Source organism: Peromyscus eremicus, chromosome 7, assembly GCF_949786415.1.
Source record: "Peromyscus eremicus chromosome 7, PerEre_H2_v1, whole genome shotgun sequence".
NCBI lineage: Eukaryota > Metazoa > Chordata > Mammalia > Rodentia > Cricetidae > Peromyscus > Peromyscus eremicus.
Genome location: NC_081422.1, coordinates 30,372,110 through 30,384,249, shown reverse-complemented (window position 1 = coordinate 30,384,249; position 12,140 = coordinate 30,372,110). Strand labels below are relative to the sequence as shown.

Genomic DNA, 12,140 nt, shown 5'->3' with positions numbered 1-12,140 from the left:
ATGGAGCGCAGATGGGAGGGAAAAGTGTAATCTTCTGGAAAAGCCTCTAATTGTCTGCCCACACTAATAATTTCAGCAAACGCTCCCTCTCTCCCTCCTGCGTATAATTACACCATTCCATCTGTCTATCAGCAGGTTTTTTACTGTGCCTCACTGCTACCACGTTCTCATGCTTGCGGAGAGATGAGGGCTTTCTGAAGATTTAAGAACCCTTCTGACACAGATCCCGAAGAAAAGACACTCCGGAGAGACAAATCCCTCTCCCAGGCCTTCTACGATTCTATTTTAAAAAGTCGTCTCATCTCTTCAAATGCTCTCATTGGGTCCAAGGTGGCTGGGCCACAAGGTCTTCTAGCTTAGGCATCCTTTTCTGTGGGCTTGTCAGGGTGGATCATGCTGGAAAGACTAGTGCTCCATGGATGAACTAGGTCTGTTGGACAGTGGCTTTGTGTCCCCAGGTGGCAGGTTCTGATAGGTAGGTCTAAGGTCATCTGGAGTGAGTCTCAGGTGTTTAGCTGGGTTTGGGCTGGGTGATGAGGAAGTGGGAGGGGCCTGGGTGGGAGGGCCTGGGTGTGCCCATGGCCCAGGCTGTAGCTCAGCTTGCTGGCTGGAGAGGGTTCCCCGGTGCCACACTGGCCAGAGTTCTGAGCAGTGTTGAACATTATTGAGCTCAGGCAAACCTTTGGCTCCTTTCCCTACTCTGGCAGTGAGTCCCAGAGAAGACATGTGGCCTGGTCTTGTAGCTCAGTAGGAAAGACTCCATGCTTCCCACCCAACTCACTGATTTTCCCATGTGGAGGAAGAGTGCACACCAGACTCCTGCTGTATAGGCAGAAGTGGCTTTCTCAGGAAGCTTCAGAGGATGTGAGGATGTGCCTATAGGTTACTCCTCAGGGAGATAATCTACCCCCCTTCTAGTAAACTTACTCTAACTAGTTACTGGGAGAGGTTCATAATGGGAGAAAAGGGGAGTAAAGGCCAGTTACTCCCAGTGTGTCCTGAAAGCTGAGAGGTGGGGCTGCAGTGGGCATAGTGAGTTGTGAGCTATTTACTAGATTTGGACTGCACCAGGAAAGCATTGCAGGAGGTGATTACATCATAGCCCGAGGCTCCACCCAACCTATCCTCACACAGGCCAAGAACACGACTTATCCTCTCCCATGACTGCCAAGCAGATGGAGAAGAGTGCTCGCTCGCATCACAATTCAGTGGACAAATGCTGATAGTGTTCCCCAAAGATGCTATGAAAGATGAATGCAGCACGCGTCCAACTCTCCAGGGCAGTTCGGTCTAATACGAGTACGTTGCAAACCCCATCTGCAATTTAAAATTCTCTAGTAGCCATAGTGAGTAAAGGAAAACACATGAATTTGCTTTATGAATAGGTTTCATTTAAGCCAACATACCCACAACATTAACTCAATATATGACCACTATAAAATTATTCGATATTCTACTATCATTGAGACAATAAGCCTTCAAAATCTGGTATCGCTGCAGTATGCCAGTTGGAATGGGATACATGTCCCATGCTCACTGGTTGAGTGTAGCCAATGGTTCCTCTCTAGACAGTAAAGACTCAGACCTTCTAAAGGAAGGAAAAAAAAATGCGTTCTTAACTGTAATTTCTAAATGTGCATACTAATTATCATAGTTAAACTCCAGAAAACCACTTGCTAAACACTTTCACATGCATTATCTCATTTAATCCCAGCAATTTTATGAGGTGACAGTTATTGCTGTTTTTTAACAGATAAATAAACATGAGACTCAAGAGCACTGCAGTGGCCTGTGGCTTTAAAAAAGTAAACATGCATGCATGTGTGCATATGTTCGTGCATGCGTGATTACCTATGCATGCACACGAGTGTGCCTGAGGAGGTCAGAGGTCAATCTCAGGGGTCGGCCCAAGGAGCTGCCTGCCTTATTTTATGAGACAGAATTTCTTGCTGGGACCTGGAGCTTGCCAAGTAGGTAGGCTAGGCCGATTGGCCAGTGAGCCCCAGAATCTTCCTGTGTCGGTCTCCTCCACACTAGGATAGGAGCATGTGCTATCATGCCTGCTTTTTGCTGTTGTTGTTTTGTTTTTAACATGGATGCTGGGGGTCAAGCCCGGGTCCTCATGCTTCTGTGATGAACACTTGACTGACTGAGCCCCCTCCCCAGCCCCTTCCCTTCTTTCTTAAACATATACGGAGACAGACACCTTTCTGGAATGACTCCAGTGTGACTCATTGGAGGGGGCATCCCATAGGATGTTGGTGATGCATTTTTCTATACTTTCTGCATTTTTCTACAGCAGTGGTTCTCAGTCTTCCTAATGCTGTGACCCTTTAATACAGTTTTTCATGCTGTGGTGACCCCCAATTATAAAATTATTTTCATTGATACTTCATAGCTGTAATTTTGCTACTGGTATGAATTGTAATGTAAATATCTCATATACAGCATGGTGTTAGTCAACACTGTGAAAGGCTTGTTCAACACCCAAAGGGATCGTGACCCACAGATTGAGAACCACCATTCCAGAGTGAAGTGGGAGAAGGTGGTCCTGAGATTTCTCATTTGAGAAGTGTTCTGATCAGAACTGAGTAACCTTTGCTCCACGTGGAGAGGAGCACCGAGTCACATATCTGCAGAAGAGGCTAAGAGAAGGTGTAGTGGAAAAAGCGGGGCTGGAAAAGGTGACTTAGGCCCTGGTGGTAAGAAGTGCTAGACCCAGAGGTGCAGAAACGGACTTTACGAAGTAGCCACTGTGAGGCCACAGCAGACATTCACGTATCAAACATTAACTGAGAACTTGGAATGTGCTGCTGTAACCAGAGCCTTGCTTTAGATTAAGTGACGTCATCTCAGCCACTGGGTGGACTGAGATGGGAGACAAAGGAGAGGCGAGGAAATGGGGAATGCGGGGTGTGCCTAAAGTAGCAATGGAAAAGGAAAGACGGATACAAGAGGTATTAAAAACTCACTGTGACTAGAGGGTGCAGGAAGAAGGGAGAAGCTGGAGAGGGTTGGATGGCTCCAGCTGTGAGGACAGGAAGCAGGCTCACCCTGGGAGCACGGGCAGGGCAGTCCTAGCAGGCATGACTGCTGAGGAGTCCTCCTTGGAAGGACGCCTCCCACTCTCCAGACTCTCCAGGACAGCAGGGGTGGGTGTAGTGACATCTTAATATTCCCTTTTCTGTTTTCCACTTCTAGTGTTTAAGAGAAAGCAGTTCCCAAGCCTCCCCTCATGCTAACTGGGAGCCACCTAGCTTTCTGAGGTAGAGTTTATTCCTTCTAGGATCAATGAAAAGACTATCTGGGCTGACTCTAGCCTCCTGCTCTCTACACCTATGCCCTCCTCCTCAGAGTAACACTGGAGGGAAGGGAGGGCTGTATGGATTTGTGGTGGCTCCCTCCTCCTTCCCTGTCTCATTAGCACGGCAGCTAATGTGTTATTTCTAACCCAAGCTCATTACTCATCTGTAGAATGGGGCTGGAACTCCCAGGGCTGCTCTGAAAATCCGAATCAAACAAACTCCTGTATGGGAGAGCCTTCACAGGCTCCATGGTGCCAGGCAAGGTTGTTGTTGCCTGCTACACTTTCCTCTGGTTGAATGATCTGAGTCAGAGAAGAACCCTGCTCCGTACCTCCTGATTCCTGCTGGTGCTGTGTGCTTTGGGGATTGTACACATGCTGTTCCTTCTTTGGAACCCTCCCTTTACGTCTTCCTTGCTGACTTATCCTTTAAGATCAGCTCCAGTCTCTTGCAAAGACATCATAGATCCTCTTCTTTCAGTAGTTAGCCACTCTCTTGAACCTTGCTCTCTTTCATGACGATTTGTTGAAACATTTAATGGTATTAGAACTACTTACATGTCTATAGCTGCCCCTAGACTGTGAGCTCCTCCAGGGCAGGGAACATGCCTCCTTTGCTCATTATCGAGTCATCCATCCCCCTAGTGCTGTCCCCAGTGCATGCCAGTGCTCGGGAATAAATGAAGAGCATCACAAGGAGCCACACACACAGAAGCATTGCTCACCAGCGGCTGAGCTCACGTTGACATCTTGAATGCAATGTCTCACCTTGCTGCAGTTATAATGAGGGGATATTGATTATAGTCATGACTCCTTCAATCCCATCCATCTAATTCAAGGGGTCAGCTGAATAACTCACAGGCTCTTGAGAATATTCCTATCACTGAGAAAGTCCAGTAGGGTGAGGTAAGCACCCCTTGGTCCTTTGGTCACCTAACAGAGTGACCATGACATATGCACTCCCCGTAACTTTTTGGTTTTACTTATTTTTGCCTTTCCTGCCGTCTCCTCCTCCTCCTTGATTTATTTTTATTTATGTGTGTGTGTGTGTGTGTAAGTGTGTGTGTGTGTCTGTGTGTGTGTGTAAGTGTGTGTGTCTGTGTGTGTGTAAGTGTGTGTGTGTGTCTGTGTGTGTGTGTAAGTGTGTGTGTCTGTGTGTGTGTAAGTGTGTGTGTGTCTGTGTGTGTGTAAGTGTGTGTGTATGTGTGTGTGTCTGTGTGTGTAAGTGTGTGTGTGTATGTGTGTCTGTGTGTGTAAGTGTGTGTGTGTCTGTGTGTGTGTAAGTGTGTGTGTGTGTGTATGTGTGTGTGTGTGTGTGTGTGTGTGTGTATGCCATGTCTGTGTGGGTACCCATGGAGATCAGAAGAGGGCATGAGGTCTTCTGGAGTTACAGGTGGTTGTGAGCCACCCAAAATGGGTTTGGGGACCATTTCTTAGCTCTTTCAGAAAGGTAGTAGGCGCTTTTAGCTGCTGATTGTCTCTCCAGTCTCCTTTCTTTCATTTTAAGAACTCACTGAGCAATAGAGCTGGAAAACCACACCATGTTCCGTGCACACCCTCATCTCCCGAACTAACTCTGCCTCTATCCCCGGATCAGCTGAGCTCCCTCCATGACTGGCCCTCTGCTCCAAGCATACCCGGTGCACATCATTCTCAGAGGGCTGAGAGTGGGCTCAGGAAGAGGACAAGCTGGGGCCCAGGCACTGTGTTCTTTGTGGGTTCACCTTGCTCTTCAGCACAGTGGATCTCCCCTGTGAGCCCTTCTGGCCTCACAATGTTGAAGAGGCCTGAGGTACAGTGGCCATAGATCTCTGTGAGCTCTTAGTCTCGGGTGTGTCTTTTATCTTACATACCCTCAGCCCAGCAGCATTGTCAGGCTAATGAGTCCAGTTCCTTTAAATTGGTTACTGTCTCAGCCCCTCCCAGTTCCTCCTTGCTTTGTGTCTGGCAATGAAGACAAAGCCCAGAATTAAGGTCTCCAGATTCATTTTATTTCATGAGAACCCACAAAAGCCAGCCCAGCAGCCCATTCATCCTAAAATAGCCTCTGAAAGCCTGGGCATACGTCAATGTCCCTTCATGGAGGGACACTGCATTGTCATGAAAGGACCATTTGAACGAGGTAACCACAGTGGAATCATCTCAATGTGTTTCAATCACTTTGCAACATCAAGGTTTGTTTCTCAGGAACACAGTCCTTCTGACAATGAATGAACTGCACAATAGGCGCGCGCGCGCGCATATGTGTGTGTGTGTGTGTGTGTGTGTGTGTGTGTGTGTGTATGAGAGAGAGAGAGACAGAGACAGAGACAGAGAGACAGAGACAGAGAGACAGAGTTTTCTGGTACACTCCTAAATAAATCACTGTCCTGGGTGATCAGTCTGTATGCCCATCTCTCAGCAATGATCCCAGGCAGCAACAGGGCACGCTGAGCAATACTGAGCTCCTGAGTTTTCTTGGACCTGATGGGAGAGGGAGTGCGAACTGTTCACCCTGCCGAGAAAGAGCATCTGTGAACAGCAGCAGGGATCTAGCACAGGTGCTGAGAATCAATGGCTTTCTCCTCTAGGACTTAAAGTCCAGAAGCTGTCAGCCTGGGGCCCATCATCCTGAGGCTGGTGACACCTTGGAAAGTCACTGTATGTTGGGGACTTACAGAAGTAGCTTCTCCAATGTCCCAAGCAGGAGCTCTTCCAGTATGCTGAGGAGATGCGGTGGTAGAGCAGGCCCTTCACTAGAAGAAGGAGATAGAGGCTGGAGGAGATGGGCTGACAGCATCCAGAGCCCATTTCACAGGCAGGCCCTATTTTCATTGCTGAGGTTTGGATAAATTCTTTTCTTTCCATCCATAAAGAGGGGAAATAGATATCCCATGAAGGTGTGTCTTTGTTACAGTTTCTATTGCTGTGAAGAGACACCATAACCACAGCAACTCTTATAAAGGAAAATATCTAATTAGGGTGGCTACAGTTCAGAGGTTTAGTCCATTATCGTCATGATGGGGAGCATGGCATCCTGCAGACAGACATGGTGCTAGAGAAGGAGCTGAGAGTTCTTACACCTTGACTCTCAGGCAACAGGAAGTGGTTTGACACACTGGGTGTGGCTTGAGTATATATGAGACCTCAAAGTCAGCCTTCACAGTGACACATTTCCTTCAATAAGGACATACCCACTCCAACAAAGCTACACCTCCTAATAGTGCCACTCCCTTTGGGGGCTGTTTTCTTTCAAACCACCACAAGGTGCCATAGGTGATTCTTAATGGATCTTAAAATGTGATAACACTTACTTATTAAATGAACAAATGTCTACTTCCTCCCCACAGATGCTTTCTTCCTTCCAATAAGAATCTCTTTCTTTCCTCCCAGGACTTTCCCCAGACAACGCTGCAATGCCTTCTGGGACATGTGCTAAGTTTGAGAAGTTACAGTCATCTCAGAGACAACAATAAACCACCCCATGATGGTCTCTCAACTTTTTGTGTTCCTCTCAAAGAAATCTTGGAAAGAAGGTGTGTCTCACCCACTTTTGTTTAATTTGATATCAGCAGCTTACGTGGGCAAACTGAACTATGGTTGTTGTCATTCCATCTATTCCAACAAAATATTGCTCCACCAAAAGCTGTTATCACACATTTTTAAAAATAATATTTATTGTTATTTCATGTACATTCATGTTTTGTCTGCATGTATGTCTGTGTAAAGGTATCAGATTCCCTGAAACTGGAGTTACAGGCAGTTATGAGCTACCAGGTGAGTGCTGGGAACTGAACTTGGGTCCTCTGGAAGAGTAGCCAGTGCTCTTAACTGCTGAGCCATCCCTCCATCCCCTGTTATCACATATTTTAAGATATCATTTTATCTAAAAATATATCATATGAAACTAGGCAAAGTGGCGTATGCTTATAATCCAGCACTAGGGAGATTGAGGTGGAAAGACCATAAATTTAAGGCCAGTCTGGGCTGTATACCAAGACCCTGTCATCCTCTTCCATTATATTAATCCCCTTAGATTACTGTTCTTAGGTCCTGGGTTCTAGGCTTGTCATTAATTTGTGGAGCTTTGAGAAAGTTATTTAGGTCTCACTTTCTTTACATCAGAGTAACAATCAACCTCCCCACAGAACTCTCTCTCTCTCTCTCTCTCTCTCTCTCTCTCTCTCTCTCTCTCTCTCTCTCTCTCTCTCTGTGTGTGTGTGTGTGTGTGTGTGTGTGTGTGTGTATGTGTGTGTGTGTGTACAGGCGCATGTGTGTGCAGCGGTGCATGCATATGTGCATATATGTATATGCATCTAGCTAGAGGTCAACCTTGGGTGTCACCCACTTTGGTTTTTAAGACAGGTTCTCTTATTGGCCTGGATCTCATTGATTAGTCTGTGGGTGACTGGTGAGCCCCAGGGATCTGTTTGCCTTTGCTTTCTCTGTGCTGAGATTACAAGTAAGTGACAACCCCCTGGCATTTTGTTGACATGGATTTTGGGAGCAAACTTATGTTCTCACGTTTGTGAGGCAATCACTTTGTCTGCTGAGCAATCTCCTCTGTCCTTCTCATATAATGTATAAGCAAAGAGTGACGGCTGTGAGTGTGGGCTTGCTTGGAGCCAGACACCTAACTTTGGTTTGGGGATCTGCTGTGTCACATTCAGAAGCTAGGTAAGGACACTGTCTCATACCCTAGTCCTCATCTGTACACAGAGATAAATAATACCTGCCCCATAGACTTGCTGTGGAAATTCCATCATGGTGCGTGCATGTCAGATACTCAAGCATGGGTCTGTCTCAGAGCACACCCCATTGATGGTGGAAGAGTACCCTGGTGCTGGGAAGCCAGCTGAAGAAAGTAAAAAACTGAAAACTAGGCAAGAATCTTCCTGTCTCTGTCATCATGTTTCTATGATCACTATGGTCATTACTGCAAATGTCACATGTTTATGCAAAGAACGGTCAGGGTGGCAGCTACACTGCTAAGGCCCAGATGTCCTAGGGACAAGAGTCCCCTCTGAGGCTGAGGTCAGCACTGAGGCTCACTCTTCACCTTTGATTTGACTGTGGCAGAGCCTAGAAGGGCAGCAGATACAGCAACTTCCTTCTAGAGCAAGGCCCAGACAAAGACACAGGAGGCTGCTTTCTGGAGAACATCAGCTCCCTGAAATGGCCTTCAGCCTGCCTCATGCAGCCCTGCCACCAGCCAGGCCATTTTCTGCACAGGCCCATGCTGCCAGCCTCCTGCAGGGGCACCACACTGATCTTAGAAGTCAGGGCCTTGGCGAAGTTGAGTGTGTCCCATTTGACAAGGAGGCTCGCTGTTCAGGAAAGTCAGGCAGGACTGTGCGCCATCCTGGGCCGAGCTGTCTCAGGATAGACAAGCCTGTAGGAGACAACACTCCCTCGCCCTGCCTCTTTGTCAAAGCTTGTACCACCTGCAGACTTCTTTTCGTCCGGGTCCTGAAGGATAACAGTTATCCACCCCCCAAAGACTCTATTTTTCAGAGTGTCAGAGAAGACATTTTAGGTGAATACGGAGCAAATGGGGAGCTGAGTGGATTGCATTTTTTTCCCAAGCTATGAATATCATTCCAGCGTGATGGCTGGCTTAGGGCAAGAGGTGCGATGGCAAGATGACCCAGGAGACCTGGACTCATTCCAGCTTGTCTCTTCCTTCTTGTTTCCTGTCTGGCCCACTTTACAGGCTGGCTGGGCCAGTTGCGTAGGTTGTATATTGTACAACTTCCATTTGCACACACTGTGGGCGAATGGACTCCCTAGAGCTATACTCTACAGCAGCTTTGCTCATAGCGCTATTGCAAGATTCAGACTAAATCATCATCGTCATCGTCACCACCACTACCACCACCACTACCACCACCACCACCACCACGACCACCATCATTATTATTATCATCACCATCATCGGCATCATCATCATGACCACCACCACCATTAATAACAGCAGCAGCACAGGTTGCTTTCTTCTTATCTTTCATTTTAAAAACAATAGTTTCCTATTACCTTAGTGATCCATCAGCTCATCCTACTCATGCCTTGTGCCTACTATCTCGTGGATATTTGGCTTGAGATAGTTCTCTACACACAGGCAGGAAGGGCAGTGTTTTTCACAGGCTATGGCTAAGTGGGATGTTTGATTCTCTTCTGATACCCGGGCTTCCACAAAAACTCTGACTCTTCATGTTAGCAAGTTCCTTTTGGCCCTAGTACCTGAGCTAGTGCTTAGGTTTGTCTCAGGAACCACATCAAAACTGAGGACAAGCAGCAAGGCATGGTGGCATATATCTTTAATCTCAGCACTCTGGAGGCTGAGGCAGGTGGAACTCTGTGAGTTTGAGGCCAGCCTGGTAAACATAGCAAGTTCCAGGCCAGGCAAAGCTACATGGTGAGATGCTGTCTCAAAAAATTAGAAGAAAAAAAACAAAACATCAATGACAAAATGAGCCATGAGTTCTCTCACAGACAGACATCAGGGTTTAAAGCAGGCTACCATTCAAAGGGAAGCAGTATCATCCAGAGGCGTGGGCTGGAAGCCGGCCTTCTTTCTGCTGCTGGTCAGTTTCCTGGAAGTCACCAGTCAGCTCCTTGGATGGTGGAAGTACACGATTAGAGGGAAGGGAATTGGGAAGTAAAATCTTTGCACAAGCTCCTCAACCAATCAGGGGCTATGTCCCCATAAAGTAAGATGAAATTATTAAGAGTTGAAAATTCGTAACCTACAGAACATCCTAGCTAAGTGCATGCGAAAGTGTCAGCTGTGTCTTCCTGTGGGCCAGTGACATGCTGCCACTGCCCAGCATCAAGAGACAGTACCACAGCACAGATCACAAGCACAGAAAAAGGTAAGAACTCAGCATACATTTTCTGCTAAGTGTACGCTGTTTGGGCAACATAGTAAAGCCAAATAATCCTAGGTAGAACCTTCGTAAGCTGGTGACAATCTGTATGTGGGTGGAGAATTTGTGCCTGAGCCACTGAATAAAGCTTGCACTATCTCAATAAATGGGGTTGGTTTTCTTTAAAATACCTTTCTTTTCTTTTCCCTAGGAAGAATACAAACAGCATTAAAATGCTAAGTCTTTTTTCATTTTTCATTGGTGACAAATTTGGGGTTTGTGTGTGTGTGTGTGTGTGTGTGTGTGTGTGTGTGTGTGTGTATGTATGTATGCATGGACATGTATGCAGACATCTATATGTATGAGTTTAAACAGAAAGCATCCTGTGGTGGATTATCAATGGCCACAATGTCTCCAAAAGTCACTCCAACCGCTGGAATGTGGAGGAAACAATGTTACCTACGATTCAAGACAAAACTTAACAGAGTTATTGTTTTGTTTTCAGGTGCTTGGAAACTCCCTCTGGGAATCTGGCTGATACACTGTGAGCATCTATACCGCACACAGACAGAAATGTGAGCTGAGCTATCACCAACAATGATGGCCATATGAGTGAGCCAGCTGGTGCCTTCCAGCCCAGCAGAGCCTCTGGGTAACTGTTGCATCAGGTCACATCACATAGAGTTGATGAACCACACAACTGAACTTAGGCTAGCCACACAGCCTTGGACAGTAGCAAACACTCTTTTGTTTGAAGCTACTATATTTTGGGGGTCGTTATACAGAAATGTAGCATTGCACAGTGTAGATTTGTGGGGAAAATACATTTCTATTGTTGTATCTAGTTCTTTGCAAGGGTGATAGAATGGGTACTGAATAGAGCAGTCCTTGTTTGCTGGAGAGTAAGTGTTACAACTTAGATATGTATTAAATAATGCATATTTAGATATAATTGATATGTATAGTGACTTTTTCATGACTGTTGTTCCTCTCTTATCCTCCAATGGTGCCACATCATATTGCTGTGGATATCCCTCTATATAAATAAAATGCTGATTGGCCAGTAGCCAGGCAGGAAGTATAGGCAGGACAAGCAAGGAAGAGAATTCTGGGAACACGAAGGCTGAGTCAGGAGACACTGCCAGCTGCCGCCATGAGTACCAACATGTAAGATACTGGTAAGCCATGAGCCATGTGGCAAGGTATAGATTTATAGAAATGGGTTAATTTAAAATGTAAGAACTAGATAGCTAGAAGCCTGAGCCATTAGGCCAAACAGTTTAAATAATATAAGAGTCTGTGTGTTTATTTTATAAATGGGCTATGGGACTGCCGGGGCTTGGTGGGAGCTGGAAAGAAAATCTCCAGCTACATCATATTGCTCTTCCACAAAAGTATAAGGACATGGCTGATTCCCTGTCTCCTCATCTACAAGGGCATTAGGACATAATTATACTTTTCATCTTGTCTAGTAGATCAAAAATATCGCTTATTTTACTTCTCTTCTATGACAATTGAAGTGGTTTGTCTTTTGATATGTTTATAAGAAAATTTCCCCCTTTCTGGGGATTTCCTTTGTCCATTTTCCTAATGGCTTGTAAGAGCTCTTATCTTTATTGAATCTTAAGAATTCCCTTTTCCTTGTTGGGCTGTAATTCTCAGATGTCAAATTAGAAATAAGCAAGCTCTTCATCTGCCATTGTGTGATATGGATTGTGGATTTTTTTTTTTTTTGCATTTGACTGTATGCACATTCACTAACACACGGATGTTTTCATGGAGTACATGACACAATTTTCTTTTCCTCAATTTACAACTTTATTTGTCAAACTTTTATCCAGGTGGGATTTATTTTGCTGTAAGAGCAGAGAAGGAGATCTTGTTCACTTCTTTCCCTCCCTAAATAACCTAGTCTGTTGCTCAAAAGCATTGGTTGTTAATCAACTGGCGCCTCTCGGCTGGGAAACGCTCATTTATCATAGATGGCCTCC

The 12,140-nt window shown here is 45.8% G+C and overlaps 1 long non-coding RNA gene across 1 annotated transcript; it reads left to right on the top strand.

Moving 5' to 3' along the window:
* Positions 1-6,681: 6,681 nt before the first annotated feature.
* Positions 6,682-10,805, top strand: LOC131914149 (uncharacterized). The gene is made up of 2 exons (XR_009380088.1): positions 6,682-6,819; positions 10,655-10,805. It is a non-coding gene; the product is annotated as an uncharacterized LOC131914149 (long non-coding RNA).
* Positions 10,806-12,140: the final 1,335 nt, after the last annotated feature.